Here is a 16687-nt window from a genome sequence, read left to right on the forward strand (position 1 = left end):
AGTCCCAGTCAGTTACTTTTCCCCTCCTCTATACCTTTCTTTACCCCTTTCCCCTTCTCTAGTGCAGGGTAGCCTACCGGGGCTCAGCCCTGGTTAACCTCCCCACCTTTCTCCTTATTTTTTTCTTTCTCTCTCACTCGGCGTCATAGAGCAGCATGGCGTAGCATTCCTGGTAGGTAATTGGTGAGGTACAAATAATAAGAAATGACAGCATGAGCAAGCCGGATGATGATTGTTCTTGTTGCACAAAAACATGGTAGATCCATTTGTCATATAAATCCGTGTAACAAGAAAGTATAAATTTTCTTCACAAAAGTGATTTACTTTTAAAATGTGCGGGAAGATACGAAGGATTGATTGCACAATATTGGTGTTTGGCAGCTATATAGCATTCTCTATGTGCATGCCCCCCCCCCCCCTCTGACGCCAGGCAGCACATAACACAATCCCGATAACTATCGTCCATGGTAATGAATGAACCTTTGCGGTAGCTGAAGTAGCCAAGATACACATGTTCATTGTATATGGTGAATCCTGAGCAAAGATGGCATCAAGAAGCACACAATACGGACCGCTAATCGATTCGCACTCGTTCAAAGCGTCAAAGTGCCATCATTTGAGACGCCTGTGCGCACGCTCCCCTGTTATAAGGTAACGTATGCCTGTGCTCATCATACATGTACGGCACAGTGCTTCAAGAACGTGAGGTGACATTTTGAACCGTGAACGCAGGAAGGCGTTCTGTACCCGGGAAGCCATTCCGAAAGGATGTCATTGATACAAATAGGGCTTGTAAAGTCTTGCGCATGTGCGTCGGCAGGTTGTGCTTATGCATTCGAGCTGTCCTATGCAACAAAACTCTGCCGTTAGACCATGCAGCCCTTGTAGTAAGCCAATCGATTCTGAGTGTTGTAGACCGCTTAAAGGCTAGCAGGCTATTTACACCAGAACACCTGCGTGATTCCTGCTAATTCCTGCTAATTCCTTTCAAAATAGGGTGTGCGCGAATGCTCCTCCTTGGGACACTGTAGTCATTGAAACAATCCTACTTGTTGTTGATGGATGCAACGCAAAAAGGGCTGTTGCCATACATCCAAGTACAAGCACATGAGTCATCTCCTGTTTCCTGTCAATACCATGCCGTGATTTTTCTGTAGGAGTTAAGCAGCCCCTCCTCCGTCCTCCTCCATAGGACTTTTGCAGGAGCGAATAATGCCTGTGCATTTGCTTTCCGGTTGAAGCCTAATATTTGGCTGCCCTCACACGTTTGCTTCGACTGTAGCTAGTTGGTATGACATTGCCAAGTGAAACTATGTGCTCCATAGATGAACAGACCCGAATGACACAATCACGCAAAACCGATGAGTACATTGGGTCTTTCTCTGTTTCTTGTTCTTGTGTCAGTCGTTTCTGTTTATCTATGCTGCGCCTCTTTTCGCTTCGCGATTTTCTCGCACACTTTCACTGCAACATGGAAAATGCAATCAGTGGGTCGACACTATCGCCCTGCGACGTTACACAGTGCCTCACGGCGACAGTGGTGATGGTAGTGACAGCGGAAAATGAAATTGTATCCGTAAATTGCTATTCCAATAAAATATATCATTATGCAACTCCTCTGCTGCAAACAGAAGAAAAATGTGGCCGCAAGTTCGATATTTGTCAGTGAGTTACACAGGAACATCTTTCAAAAAATATATGCTCCCAATTTCTGGTACAGTGTGATGGGGAGACAGCAAGCACTCTCTGTTCCCCTCGGCCTCCCGGTAGGTACGACTATTGCGTCATTTATGTGGCAGCGTGCATTGGCTTATATGATTTTAAATATTTTCCCTGGTATTATTGTATAGTACCTCAAAGTGAAGAGATTGGGAAGGACAGTGATGTGTGTTCGGTTGTTGTTTCACGAAGAAAATAGAGATAATTTTATATAAATGCTTTCGTAAACGTGGTCAGATTCTAAGGCAATTCTCGTGATCACGTTATCGTACTGTAATGATTCTTAAACAAATCAAGCCCTTCAAGAATGATTGACGCACCTGATATAGTTGTGTCAGCTTGGGAGCCATGCAGTCTGCAATAAGTTGGGTATCACGCAAAAATGAATTAATGTACATTTGTGCGTTCATTAATAAGTGGAAATTTTTCAGGTTTTGCCTACACACCCTTATAAAACCCTGAGTATCTCAAGCTTCAAGACTATCACGAGCTACTCACACAGAACTGGAGACCCTAGAGGCTGGTCCACCGAAGTACTGCCTACACTACGCCCTACTGCTCCTACCGGGCCAACTACTTCTCCATGTAAGAAAGTATACTGGAGATTTTAGGTTTAGTATGATTTATGTATATCTATATATAGGAAGAGAGAGAAAAAGAGAGAGAAAGATAAACAGAAAATATCTATGCATGTGAATCCTATCCCCTGTAGATACTCATCATAACCACTTATGAGCAGAGGGGCCCAGGCTCAAGGGCAATAAAGAAGCGGCTTGCTGCCTGAACGTAGTCTCACAAATTGTGGATCACGCTGTTTGGTCCCTCAGTCCTCTCGTTCTACCGGTATTTTTACGAGTCCCACTCCAATACGCCCCTAGAGCTTCGTTCAGGTCACCATTTACGCCCACACACCTACTTGGTCACCATACCCCAGAAGGACCCGCCAATGTTCACAGGACTTCGTAGAGACGACGTTGACGACTGGTTGAAGCAGTTCGATTATGTGAATGCACTGAACTGCTGAGCCAATCTGCGAAACTCGTGCGCGTGGCATTACACCTGACTGCTGTAGCGAACCCTTGGTTTTTTAACCTCGAGCTGGATTTCATCGACTGAATTTCATAACTGGACACCAGTTACGAGAGATTATCTCGTACCCGTCCATCCGCTGCGACATCGCGTAAATGAAGTTATCGGAGCGTGTCGTACCGGTGAGTCGCACACTTGCTACACAGATGTTCTGGCACTTTGTCGATGCTCGACGCGCAAACGACTCAATGATAGAGAGCCACAGGTGGGGCTGCGACATTCAACACCCTTGCAGTGCTAAACCACACTACCACTGAAGAAGCCATCGCCACGTGTCAGAGCCTTAATGAACTCCGTCTCCTACATTTACATCCTAACTTATCTCATCTTACCGCAACCAAATACAGTGACTTACGAGCGTTGACTCGTTCCATCATGCGCGAGAAACTTCAAGCAAAGGCTACTCACGGCCCATTTGAGCTCCCTACGCCTCCTGCCAAGAGCTTCCAGAACATTGTCAGGGGTAAGCTTGTTTCTATGAGCTGTACAGAGACTACCGGGTGTGACCATGTACCGACGCCAACTTACGCTCACCTAGCGGCCCTCGCCTCACCTGAGAAGCAACCACCCTACGCACCCGCAATGCACGGGTCGGCAAACGTTTTACCACCGTCGCCTCCATTATCCAACGCCTAGCGCCCGACTTGACCAGTTTGCAACTAATGTAGAACCTGTGGCCACGTTTTCAGCTTTTCTCGGCGCTATCAGTAGATCGAAAGATGCGGTTACGACTACTACGAAAGACACGAGTTTAGTGCGGCTGTTCCCACAACACGGTACCTCTTAACAACGCTACGAACATCGCTCACAATCTCTGCCGAGCCTCGAGGAAGCAAGCGGTTCCAGTTTACCGCGTCGCCGCTATCTGTTATCAATGCGCCGCTCCTCTTATCCCATTCGGCCAGCTACTTCGACCGCGGGTCATCACCCAGAAAACTAACTATTGCAGCTTCGGGTAGAAAAGCTGAATCTTTCAGGCTATGTCAAACTCCTCTGCAGCAGCCCTAAAATTTACTGTTAGTTTGTGTTGAAAATATAGATTGAGGCGTTGGTAGACACGGCTGCAGCGTTTTGCGTTATTACTAATGAACTCTGTGCTCGCTTTAAAGAAAGCATAAACGCCGCATACTGAACCTACCCTTCGGTGTGCCAACGCAGTTCTTGTTGAGCTTGTTGGGGTGTGCACTGTGCGAATTTTCATCGATGGCATACTTCATCACATTAAGGCTCTCGTTCAGTTGCCATGTACCCACGTACCTATTTTAGGATGAGACTTAGTCACAACATCGGCCGTGATACCTTGTCATCAGCGAGTCCTTCACTTGATAGACACAAAATTTTCCTCTGATTACGCTGGCAAACTTCATTTTGCCACAGTTTCCCACTGTTTTATTCCATCTGGCGACGAGCATGTTCTGACATTGACGTCCAACGCGATCGTTAATGGTGATGTGTTTCTCGCACCATATGATTGGTGGCTGTCTGTTATAATGGTAATTGGGCCTAGTTTGGCCGGATTTCATGACAGTAGTGCGTTTGTCACTGAGTGTAATACTACATCTAAGCCACTTGTTTTCTCCCAAGCTACCGTCGTGGCCTGTTTTGCTGACACCGAACCTCTTGCCCTGATGCGTCTTCACACGGATGCACCATGGCCGCCAACTACTAATGATGACCATGACTTTCCTTCAGCGTCTAGAGCAGCTGGACAAAGTTTCGACGTGTATATCGAACGCTGACCTGCCACTCAATACGAAAAAAATTCGTTTCGCCAGAACGAACATCACAACGTTGGGCTTCTTTGTTAGTAGAGATGGCGTTCGCCCAGATCCTGACAAGGTAATTGCTGTGACACGCTTTAGAAGCAGTTACAAAGTTTTGTGAGTTTTACATCTTATTTTCGCTGTTTCATTCACGACTTCTCCTCTATTTTGTCGTCATTTCACAAGCTACTGACGTCGGGCACTGCCTTAACTTTGACAACCGATTGCGACGTCCCTTTTGACACCCTGAATTCGGCGCTTACATCTGATCCCGTTCTCAGTCAGTTCCATGAGCATGCCCATACCGGCCTGCACATCGATGCTAGCGGCCATTGCAACGGTGCTGTCGTCCTGCAATGTGACACAACAAACCGTAAGCGACGACTCTCTCGAGTTGTGGCTTCCGTCAGCTGGGCAATCACGAATGCTGAACGAAACTGCTCAATTACAGAACAAGAGTGCTTGACTGTCGTTTGGGCCGTACATAAATTCCACCCATACTTTTATGGACGTCATCCTACAGTGATTACCAACCACCACGCTTTGAGCTGGTTGTCGTCATTGAAGAATTTGCCCGGACGCCTCGGCTGCCGGGTTTTCCGGCGGCAAGAGTACACAGCTGACGTTTATTTACAAATTTGGGAAAAAATCACCAAGATGCTGACGCCCTATTTCATTACCTGCCCCGCTGCGATAGTGTGGTAACTGAGGTACTCAACTGTTACCCGCAGGTTGCGAGATCGAATCCCGGCTGCGGCGGCTGCATTTTCGATTGAGGCGAAAATTTCGTAGGCCCATGTGCTCCGCTTTGGTTGCACGTTAAAGAACCCCAGGTAGTCAAAATTTCCGGAGTCCTCCACTACGGCGTCTGTCATAATCATATGGTGATTTTGGGACATTTAATCCCGCACATCAAATCATCCTATCTCAGTGCTCACTACCACTGCTGTCTTAATATATGTAGTTTAACGTTCCAAAATCACCATATGATTATGAGAGATGCCATAGTGCAGGGCTCCGGAAATGTTGACCGCCTGGGGTTCTTTTACGTGCACCCAAATCTAAGCACACGCGACTGCAGGATTTTCGCCTCTCTCAAAAATTCAGCCGCGGAGCCGGGATTCAATCCCGCGACCTGCGGGTCAGCAGCCGAGTATCTTAGCCATTAGACCACCACGGCGGGGCTACCACTGATATCTTCTTTGTACAAGCCTTTTCATAGCGCGTCCAATGATGAGGCTCACCATCCACTTATGTTATCAGAACTATTGGTTGTTGACGCACTGTTTTCGCCTTCCTACACTCAGTTGTCGTCCTGTAAACAGCAAAATCCGTACTGCCATCGCATGTTCAATGCCCCCGGGGAAAGTCTCCTCGACCAATGCCATGTCACATTGAGAACTCAGGCAATTCAAACTTGACAGCGACGTGCTGCATCGGCACGTTTACGCTGAAGTACTCCAGTGCTACCACGCTTGCTTAGTGCGCAAGTTCTAAAGACCTTCCACGACAACCCCTAGCTGGCAACTTCGGATTCAATAAAACATGCAGCCTAATTAGGAGCCGCTTCTTCTCGCTTGACCTTTCAATTTCGACTGCCTAGTACGTCTCTTCGTGCGCATTACGTCAATGGCTCAAGTGGCCGACTTCACCTCCCGCTGGCTTGTTACAACCGATACCATGTTTAGAGGAAGTAACCTTTTGCCACAGTTGGAATGAACATCTTCCCGTAACGTCGGCCGTATTTTGCTGGGTCATGACAGTGATCGACCATCCACCATGTGTCAGTTCGTGGAGACCACTCCCCTGTGCTCTGGCTCTACCTAAGACATGGTCACCTTCTTCGTTGAAGACATTGTCTTGTGCTATAGTGCGCTTCGCACACTAGCTAGTGATTTCGGCAAGACTTTTCTGTCTAGAGTTATTGAAGAAGTTCTTAAAGCTTTCACCACACACTAACTGAAATGAAGTTCTTGTATATTGGAGCAGCTCATGGCAACTGTGACACCATCTTGTCATTTGTGACGTTTGCTCACAATACCACAGTGCAACGTACTACTGGCTATTCACCATACTACCTCGTTTATTGAATCGAATTCAATGGAGTTTATTGCAGAACAAATTGCGTGGAGACCAGGCGAAAAAGTTTATCTGAGCAGCTTGAGGAAAACCTGGCCACCTCACACACTGAGTGGTTACAGCGATTGAAAGCCTGCTCAATATCTAATGCATGTACACAACAGCGAGAACCGTAAACAAACACGGTAAATAATGAACAAGGGTATTGTGTTAACATTTCCAACACCAAGAGAAAAAATTATCTCTAGTGATGAAGACAGCAAAAAAAACAAAAACATCAAACACACCTATGGCAGCACGAGCACTCGTACAAATATGTCACGTAGGCGTTTTAGTGACAGAGAGGATACATTAAGACCGTTTTTTGTGCAACCAATTTAAAATAGCCGGTGAGCAAAACTGTAGCATTTCGCCACCCTATAGAGTTTTGTTTGTGATAACAAGCCATAGTTTTAAACGAGAAACATTATAAAACTAATTATGTTGCTGTAAGGACGCCAGTTGTATTGGGGAGTCATCATTTTTAATATTTCCCCGTCTGCACAGGCGACAAAGCCTATACGTTTACAAAGATTCAATTTTTATGGTACTAAGCTTCGGGAACAAAGGAGCTGTATGCCAAATATATGACACCCTGGAAACAAGGCGCATGGCTTTTTTTTTGTAGTACCACGACTCAGTGATATTTTGGGCTGTAGTGGTCCCCCACTCTAGAGTTTTGTATTGAACCAGAAAAAGAAACAATGAATTAATCAAAATCTTTTTAATTCACGTAAGGAGATAACTGCAATAGTGGCGCATAATACCTATTGCTCTAGATAATTTACTAAGCAATTCCCTCGGCATTCCCATGACAATGTTTTAGAAAAATATACGCCAAGTCATTTGAAGAACGGTAGTAGTTCTATTTCAGTACTGCTCAACTTAATGGGGCTTAGTTGAAATTATTTATTACGCAATTGAAACAACACTGCATTTGTTTTTCCTACAATAATTTTAGAATAATTGCTGTTTCCCACATGTATAAACTTGCAAGCGTCCTATTGGCTCGATTTGACCATTAGGAACTTAAGTCACCCTCAGAAAACATGCTTTTATCATCTGCATAAATACGCACTTTGCCAATGGGTCAACATTGACCATGACCATTGATGGACAATATGAAGAGGTACGGACCCAATATTCTCCCCTGCGGGACGCCTGTTTTTAAAGATTCAAGCTGCGAATGGTCCCCACTTATAGCTACGAATTGGCATCTGTGTTGAAGGTAGGATGTAGAGAATGAGATACGCCCCGAATATCATAGTGATCAAGTTTCTTAAGCATGGCATTATGACCTATAAGGCCGAAGGGCTCTGAAATATTGAGGAAAATTCCACGCACTTTTTTTTCTCAAGTTTTTGCATTATGAACACTTTTTGGGTCATAAGGGCTAAATCAGGTGACTTGTATTTTACGAAAACGGAATTGTGCAGGACTTATGACAATAAAGTGGTAACTCAACGAACTAAATCGCTCTAATTTTCCTTTCTCTAAACCTTTCGAAAAACAGGCAGCACAGATACAGAGCGGTAGTTTGAAAGATCATTCTTGTCGCCTTTTTTTTAAATATTACTGTGACCTTTGGAATCTGCAAGCCTCCAGGGAAAATGCCTGTTGTCAAAGATTAGAAATGTACTCTAGGCACGATGAAATTATGCATATGACGAATTTCACGGGCGCTACATGAATACCAATTATTTTATGGTCGTTCTGCGACATTCACAATCGACGCTATTTTTCTTTCGCACATAAACTGACAATTCCACAACCCCACCCGAACAGTTGATTCTGAGACTTCAAAAAGGTCAGCAACTTGTTCGGCTCAGCACAGAAGCTAGTCAACAGGATCGAAAACAGCGTTACGGCTGCTTGCATCGCGACGCCTTTTTTTATTCCGGCGACGAAGTGCTCCTTTAGTCACCTGCTCGTGTTCTTGGATTGTGCGAAAAGTTTTACTCGCGATTTCTCTGTCCCTGCATTATAAACGAATGACAGCCCCTGTAAACTGTGACACCTACCGTTGAGGCTTCCATATATATATATTGTCACGTTACTCGCGACAAACTTGATAAAAAATGGGCTCGTTTAGTCGACTACTCAAGAAGCGGCTCAGAGAGATCGTCTTTGTCTTCTTTCACTCTTCGATCTCACCCAAGCAAACCATGTGGCAATAGTCCCCCCCTTTGAAAGCATCGACTCGATGCTCGTAAATAAAAAAAATGAAGGTATACACACGCAGATATAGAGAACCAAAAGAGGGAGAGTGCCACTACTCGCAGCGCAAATGAGGAAGTTTCGCCAACGCTTCCGCCAAGCGCAAAAAGAAAGGGCACAAAAACACACGAGAACACAAACAGCAGCGGCAACGCAATGTCACGGCATGTCGTAGCACGTGAAACCACAAGGGCTACTGTGTGAAGTAGGGCTTCAGCCGAAGGACATGCACGGTTTCGGGTCGAAGCTGTCGACGAGAAGACGCTGCGCCGTCCGGAAATACCTCGTAGGTAAGATCTGTGATTCGTCTAAGAACCTTGTACGGTCCAAAATAACGGCTTAGGAGTTTTTCGGATAAGCCTGGTCGCCGGACAGGGATCCACACCCACACTCGGTCCCCAGGGTGGTAGGTGACATTTCGATGGCGGAGGTTGTAACGTCGCGCGTCTGCATCTTGTTGGTGTCTGGTGTTTATGCGAGCTAGCTGACGAGCTTCTTCGGCGTATTGAGTGTATTGCTCAGCATCTTGAGCAAGTTCATTGCTTTCGTCACACGGAAGCATAGCATCGAGCATGGTTCGCACGTTGCGTCCGTAAACAAGTCGGAAAGGCGGAAATCGCGTTGTTTCTTGCGTTGCCGTATTATAAGCAAACGTGATGTATGGCAGAATCTCGTCCCAGGTTTTATGTTGTACGTCCACGTACATTGACAGCATGTCCGCTATGGTCTTGTTAAGCCTCTCTGTCATTCCATTGGATTGCGGATGATAAGCCGTTGTTTTTCGATGACTTGTGCAGCTCAGTTTAAAAATGTCCTCCATCATTCGTGCTGTAAACGACGTCCCTCTGTCCGTAATCACGCATGACGGGGCACCATGCCGTAGGACGATTTGGTGCACGAAGAACTGCGCGACTTCAGAGGCCGTGCCACGGGGTAACGCTTTTGTTTCAGCATAACGCGTGAGATAATCTGTCGCAACTATAATCCACTTGTTCCCAGAGGACGACAAAGGGAAGGGCCCGAGAAGGTCCATTCCCACGAGGTCAAACGGTGTCCGTGGTGGTGCGATCGGCTGGAGCAGGCCCGCGGGTCTCACAGGCGGAGTCTTGCGGCGCTGGCACTCACGGCAGCCCTTCACATATCGATGTACACTAGTTGATAGTCGCGGCCAGTAATACTGTTGGCGTACTCGGGCGAGAGTTCGCGAATAGCCCAAATGTCCTGACGTGGGCTCGTCGTGGCACGCCAGAAGGATTTCATCACGCATGTCGGTAGGAACAACGAGTAGGAAAGCCTTGTCACTACCACGGGCGTTTTTCTTGTAAAGAATGCCTCTTCTTAGACAAAAAGAGGACAGTTCGCGAGCAATGTGTTGAGGGACCTTAGAGTTGCGGCCTTCCAGGGAATCAATGACTGGGCGTAATTCATCGTCTGCCCGCTGCTTTGACATAAATTCGGAGTCACTAACTGCTCCGAGAAAGGCATCTTCATCTTCGGAGCCCCTGACAGCGTTCCCCACAGGTGCTCGAGAAAGCGCGTCGGCGTCTTCGTGTTTGCGCCCTGACCTGTACACAATCGTAATGTCAAACTCCTGCAAACGCAAACTCCACCGTGCGAGACGGCCGGATGGATCTCTGAGATTTGCCAGCCAGCAGAGCGAGTGGTGGTCAGTCACCACTTTGAAGGGACGACCGTAGAGGTAAGGCCGAAATTTGGTCGTCGCCCACACGACTGCGAGGCATTCTTTTTCTGACGTAGAATAGTTGGTCTCAGCTCGAGAAAGAGTACGACTGGCGTAAGCTATCACATGCTCAACGCCGCCGTGTCGTTGTACAAGGACAGCGCCAAGTCCGACGTTGCTGGCATCTGTATGAATTTCTGTAGCAGCGTCCTCATCAAAATGGGCAAGAACAGGGGCTGTTTGCATTCTCTGTCGTAACTCTGTGAACGCTGTATCTTGTTCTACGCCCCAAGTAAAGGGTACGTCATCTCGGGTGAGTCGCGTAAGAGGTTCAGCTATTTTGGAGAAGTTGGCGATAAATCGGCGATAATACGCGCACAAGCCGAGGAAACGGCGTACTGCTCTTTTATCTGATGGGACAGGGAAGGCGGCGACAGCAGCAGTTTTGTCTGGATCAGGTCGCACTCCATCTGCACTAATGACATGTCCCAGAAATTTCAGCTCTTCATAGCCGAAATGGCATTTTTGGGGTTTCAGCGTAAGTTCAGCTGTGCGAATGGCTTCCAGAACCTTTCTCAGACGCTTCAGATGTTCTTCAAAGCTCTCGGAAAAGATGACCACATCATCGAGGTAGACAAGGCAGCTTTGCCACTTCAAGCCAGCGAGAACTGTGTCCATCATCCTCTGAAAAGTGGCTGGTGCAGAACAGAGGCCGAAGGGAAGAACTCGGAATTCGTAAAGTCCGTCTGGAGTCACAAACGCGGTTTTTTCTCGGTCTCGTTCATCCACTTCAATTTGCCAATAGCCACTCTTTAGATCGATGGACGAAAAATACTTCGCACGTCGTAACCTGTCGAGGGAGTCATCTACTCGTGGAAGCGGGTAGACGTCCTTTTTTGTGACGCTATTAAGCTTCCTGTAGTCAATACAGAATCGCAGCGTTCCGTCTTTTTTCTTTACTAGAACGACTGGCGAGGACCAAGCGCTGCTGGATGGTTGAATAATCCCGTCATCGAGCATCTCTTTTACTTGTGTCTGAATAGCCTCGCGTTCTTTGGCAGAAACGCGATAAGGCTGCTGCCGGATGGGGCGGACGTCATCGTCGGTAATAATTCGATGCTTCGTGAGGTGAGTTTGACGGACTTTTGAAGAAGAGGCGAAGCAAGATCTAAACTCCCTTAAAAGGTCGTGAAGTGCAGCCTTTCTCTCGTCTGACAGCGTCGAATTGATGTCGATGTGGTCTAGAAATTCCTTATCCTCATGCGTTTCCTCGGACGCGAAGCACTCCGTGACGTCGGCAACAGGTTCTCCATAGGCTAGGGTGGTTCCACGGAAAAGATGCCGGTGCTCGTAATTGAAGTTCGTAGCTAGTATCGTTGACTGTCCGTCACGGACGCGCACTACACTTCGGGCGGCGCATACACCTTGGAGCAGCAGAAGTGATAAGTTGCTTTCAGCCACCACGTCGCCGTCTTGGAAGTCTTCACAAGTGACTTCGATGGGAACAGTTGCTCGAGGTGGCAGCGTCACACTGTCGTCAGCAACACGCAGCGCAAGTCTACGGCAGTTATCGGCGTCTCGATCTGTTGCGCCTTGAGTCGAGAAGGTCACGATGCGCTCACGGAGATTTATGATAGCACCGTATTCCCGAAGGAAGTCCATGCCGATAATCAGCTGACGCGAACAGTCGGGGAGAACGAGGCAGCTGAGCACAAACGTTGACGCACGAATTTTCACTCTTGCGGTACAGCGACCCAGCGGTGTTACAACGTGTCCTCCAGCTGTTCGAATTCGCGTTCCATTCCACGGCGTGATCACTTTTCTGAGATCTTTCGCTAGCCTCCCGCTGATGATCGAATAGTCTGCACCAGTGTCTACCAATGCACTGACCTGAAGACCGTCAACCAGCACAGGTATGTCGAGCGACACGCGGTCACTAAGTTCAGATGCGGATGTCGGCGTTTCTTCGGCACTGCGATTATTCTCTGACGAAATGCCTTCGGCGTTGCGTGCAAGCATCGATGGGAGGTCTTCCGCACTTTGAGTCCCAGCGACCTTGCCCCCGAAGGCCGCTGCCTTCAGTTTTCCCGACGAGGGCTCGGGGAGCGTTCCCGTGTCGTCACCCCGAAACGTGGCCCAGTGGCTGCGGGTCTCCTCGGAGATGGTGACCGCGATTGCCGTCGTGTAAAGGGTGCACGCTATTGCGCGAGATATTCTTCGATATCCCTTGGCCTTTGACCAATTCGGGGACGAGGGGAATTGACGGAAAATCCGCGCAGTCCAAGTTGCCGGTATGGGCATTCGCGGTAAATGTGACCAGCCTCACCGCAATGATAGCAGAGGGGTCGTCTGTCTGGCGTACGCCAGAGATCAGACTTGCGCGTCGGTGTACGGCGACTATCGATGTCCAAATCAGCGTGCGCTGACTGAATCGCGACTGACGGCATCATTGTCTGGATCGGGACGTATGGCATTGTCTGGATCGGGACGTGCGGCACTGTCTGGATCGGGACGTGCGGCACTGGCTGGATCGGGACTCCTTGACCCGAAAGAGGAGTGGCAGATTGCAAGGCTTCCGCGTACGTACGACGGCGACTGTCGGTAGACACAGGAGCCGTTTCCAGATCAACCGACGTGGGCGGAAAACGATGGGCGTGCAGCACCTGCTGGACCTCGTCGCGGATGACACTGGTGATAGACCCAACATCGATTTGCCTTGTCCCGTACATCTTTTCTATTTCTTCCCGGACGACAGATCGAATGATCTCGTGAATCCATTCGGGGCTCTTGCTCCCAGGGGTGGCGAAAATCTCGGGAGTTGAGGCAGCATTCACTTGACGGTCAAACTGGGCAGACCGTTGGTGCAGTACTCGCTCCATTGTTGCCGCTTCAGTAAGGAACTCAGCAACACTTTTGGGGGGACTACGCACCAAACCAGCAAAAAGTTGTTCCTTCACACCACGCATGAGGTGGCGCAACTTTTTTTCTTCTGCCATAGCAGGATCCGCTCGCTTGAAAAGCCGTGTCATGTCCTCGACGTACATCGAGACGGTCTCGTTGGGCATCTGGATGCGTGATTGAAGTGCACGCTCCGCCCGTTCGCGGCGGTCGGGACTCCTGTAGGTCTCCAGGAGGCGACGCTGCAACTCGCGCCAAGATGTCAGAACATCATCCCTGTTCAAAAACCACGTCTTGGCACCGTCTTTTAGGCACGTGTACACGTTCCTGAGCTTCGCGGCATCATCCCAGTAATTGATCGCTGCGACACGTTCGAACTCACTCAGCCAGTCGTCAACATCTTCATGCTGCGCTCCGTGAAAGGGGCTAGGCATGAGCGGGTTCTGGACGGTGCAGTAGATCGGCGTGGAAGGTGTCGGAGCTTGCATGGGATCTTGTGTCGAAGTCATAGTCGCTGCGTCAGTGGTTGGTGTCTCAGGTGGTAGGCCTCGTTGGCGGCGGCTTACTCTATGAACAGGAGTGTCCACGGGTGCAGGGCTTGTGTTCCGGCTGCTGGACGGGGTCTTGGGCATCGGGTGGATTGCGAGACGTTGTACCCAGCAACTCCACCAGTCTTGTCACGTTACTCTCGACAAACTTGATAAAAAATGGGCTCGTTTAGTCGACTACTCAAGCAGCGGCTCAGAGAGATCGTCTTTGTCTTCTTTCACTCTTCGATCTCACCCAAGCAAACCATGTGGCAATATTGTGGGCCATTGTAACTTACATCGTCCTCATCCCTTCATAATCACAATCATCATAATCCGCTTGTCTCTTTGCCCTCATTGCCACTCTGGGTCATCATAATCGTCATCGTCTGTGCGCTGGCTCTGCCCGTTCGTTTTGCGAGGTCTTTCCTCAAATAAACGCTGTCGCAGCCAAGACTACAAAGACTTCATACGTGGTGGAGGTGGATTTTCGGTCCTCTGACCTCCCGCAGCCCGCTATACCCCCTGGAGCTTCGTTCAGGCCGCCGCTTGCGCCCACAGTCAGGCAGCATGTCCCAGACCGAGCCTGCCGGCACTGATGTCATCAACCACGCACCGCCGCAAGCAAGCTGCCCCTCCTACTTACATACACGGACATCAGCGGGAACCCCCGCTCTTCGCTGGTCTTCGGGGAGAAGACGTGGAAGACTGGCTTGATGACTACGACCGCGTAAGTGCCGCTAATAGGTGGGACGAGGCCCAAAACTGCGTTACGTGCCTTTTTATCTGGTCGGAGTCGCGAAGACATGGTATTTTAAACACGTCGTTGACTTACCAGACTGGGCTACCTTCCAGCAGCAGTTGCGGCACGTCTTTGGGACACCAGACGTTCGATCCGCCGTCACGAAGAGGACACTCGATACTCGCCGACAACATCCAGGTGAATCGTATACTTCATACATCGAGGATGTCCTCGCACTCTGCCGGCGTGTCAATAAATCCATGCCGGAATCGGACAAAGTGCGCCACATATTGAAAGGCATTGGGCCTGTTGCCTTTAATGCCCTCGCTGTGCACAACCCAGCTACCATCGCTGATGTCGTGGCGACATGCCAGCGCCTTGATGCGCTGGACTCCGTTCGTCTTCAACCAGACATCGGCGACCACCACTCCACGTCAGATGGCCATCTGCGTGACCTCATCCGGGACATTATACGCGAAGAATTGCGGTCCATGGGCTTCACACCTCCTACACCGTGACCTACACAGCCTTCGGGAATGCCCTTACGTGACATCATCAGGGAGGAACTTACATACCTGACTGGCTCTGCGCCCGTACAGCCACCTGCTTCTCACCCTATAGCCACGTACCCTCAAGTTGCTGCCGTGCCTCCCAGCGACGCCCACGCGACATTGCCACGTCCATCCTACGCGTCAGTTGCTGCCGCTACCCCGGTGAACTACCATTCCGTGCCCCCTGACCCTTCGGCCCACCTGACCGCGCTATCTCCAGGTGCCCCGAATGCCTTCGATTCCCCACCGTGGCGCTCGTCCCGCCCTGTATGCTACTGCTGTGGCTATCGCGGCCACATATCTCGTTTCTGCCGAAAGCGCCAGCAAGATGAGCGTCGGAACGATGTGCGTGAACGGAATTTGTACACCGGGGCGTCTTATCAAGGTCGGCGTTATTCGTCTCCCCCGCACCGGTCTCCATCTCCTCCTGCATCGACTGCACCACGAAACAGCCGAAACACGAGACGCCGCTCGCCTTCGCCCTTCCGCCGTTCCACTTCTCCACTTCGGCCCGCTTCATTCACCTCTGATATTCATTCGGAAAACTAAGTGATGCAGTTTGTGGAGGAAAAACTGCATTTGGAATTAGAATTGAAATTCCTCCATTAGGCCCGTGTAACATGGTTTCTGTGGAAGTGGAAGGAGTGCGAGTCGTTGCTTTGGTGGACACAGGTGCGACATTGTCTGTGATACGTGCTGATTTGTGTGAACATTTAAGGAAAGTAATGATGCCTTACGATGGCCCCACGTTAGTTGCTGCCCAGGGGAACGTCATTCGCCCTTCCGCGCTTTGTACTGTGCGTGTTTTCATCGACGGTATCCGCCATCATGTCCAGTTTGCTGTCCTGTCCCGCTGCTCTCACCAACTAATTTTAGGGTGGGATTTTCTATCATTTGCTTCCGCGGCGATTTGTTGTGGACAACGCGTCGTTCACCTCGCTGACACCGACTACATGCTTGACGACGATAACCAGAAGCCACTTCGTCTGGTCGCTGCGAAAGACATCGAACTCCCGCCACTACAAGAGCAAATTGTCAGCATTACGTCCAACGACATCTATCCCGGGGATGTAGTGGTCTCACCATCACCACTTTGCGTTCGCAAAGGTATAGTTCTTCCGTCCGGTGTCGTTCATTTTTGCAATGGCTCGGCACTTGTCACCGCTGTCAACTCTACACCGGAGAAGATCTTACTGCCACAGGGCACTACTGTGGCCCGTGTTGCTGACTTCGAGCCTGTACTGGTCATGCCACTTCAGGCCATCGCATCCAAAGAACCTTGCCTCGGTGAGCATGTTTCTTCCTCCGCCTTTACCACCACTATCAGCAGCGAACTGACATATTCACAGAGGCAGCAGCTGCTCGCATTGTTACAAAAACAT

General features: G+C 49.2%; 1 protein-coding gene across 1 annotated transcript in view; it reads left to right on the forward strand.

The window, feature by feature from the left end:
* Positions 1–430: 430 nt before the first annotated feature.
* The window catches only part of LOC142765457 (uncharacterized), a 143072-nt gene continuing 126815 nt past the window's right edge, over positions 431–16687 (forward strand). Inside the window, exon 1 of the mRNA XM_075866496.1 lies at positions 431–2304. The gene's annotated coding sequence lies outside the window, so the exon portion shown is untranslated. The remainder of the gene's footprint in view (positions 2305–16687) is intronic.

This window comes from Rhipicephalus microplus, chromosome 6, assembly GCF_043290135.1.
Source record: "Rhipicephalus microplus isolate Deutch F79 chromosome 6, USDA_Rmic, whole genome shotgun sequence".
Taxonomy (NCBI): Eukaryota; Metazoa; Arthropoda; class Arachnida; order Ixodida; family Ixodidae; genus Rhipicephalus; species Rhipicephalus microplus.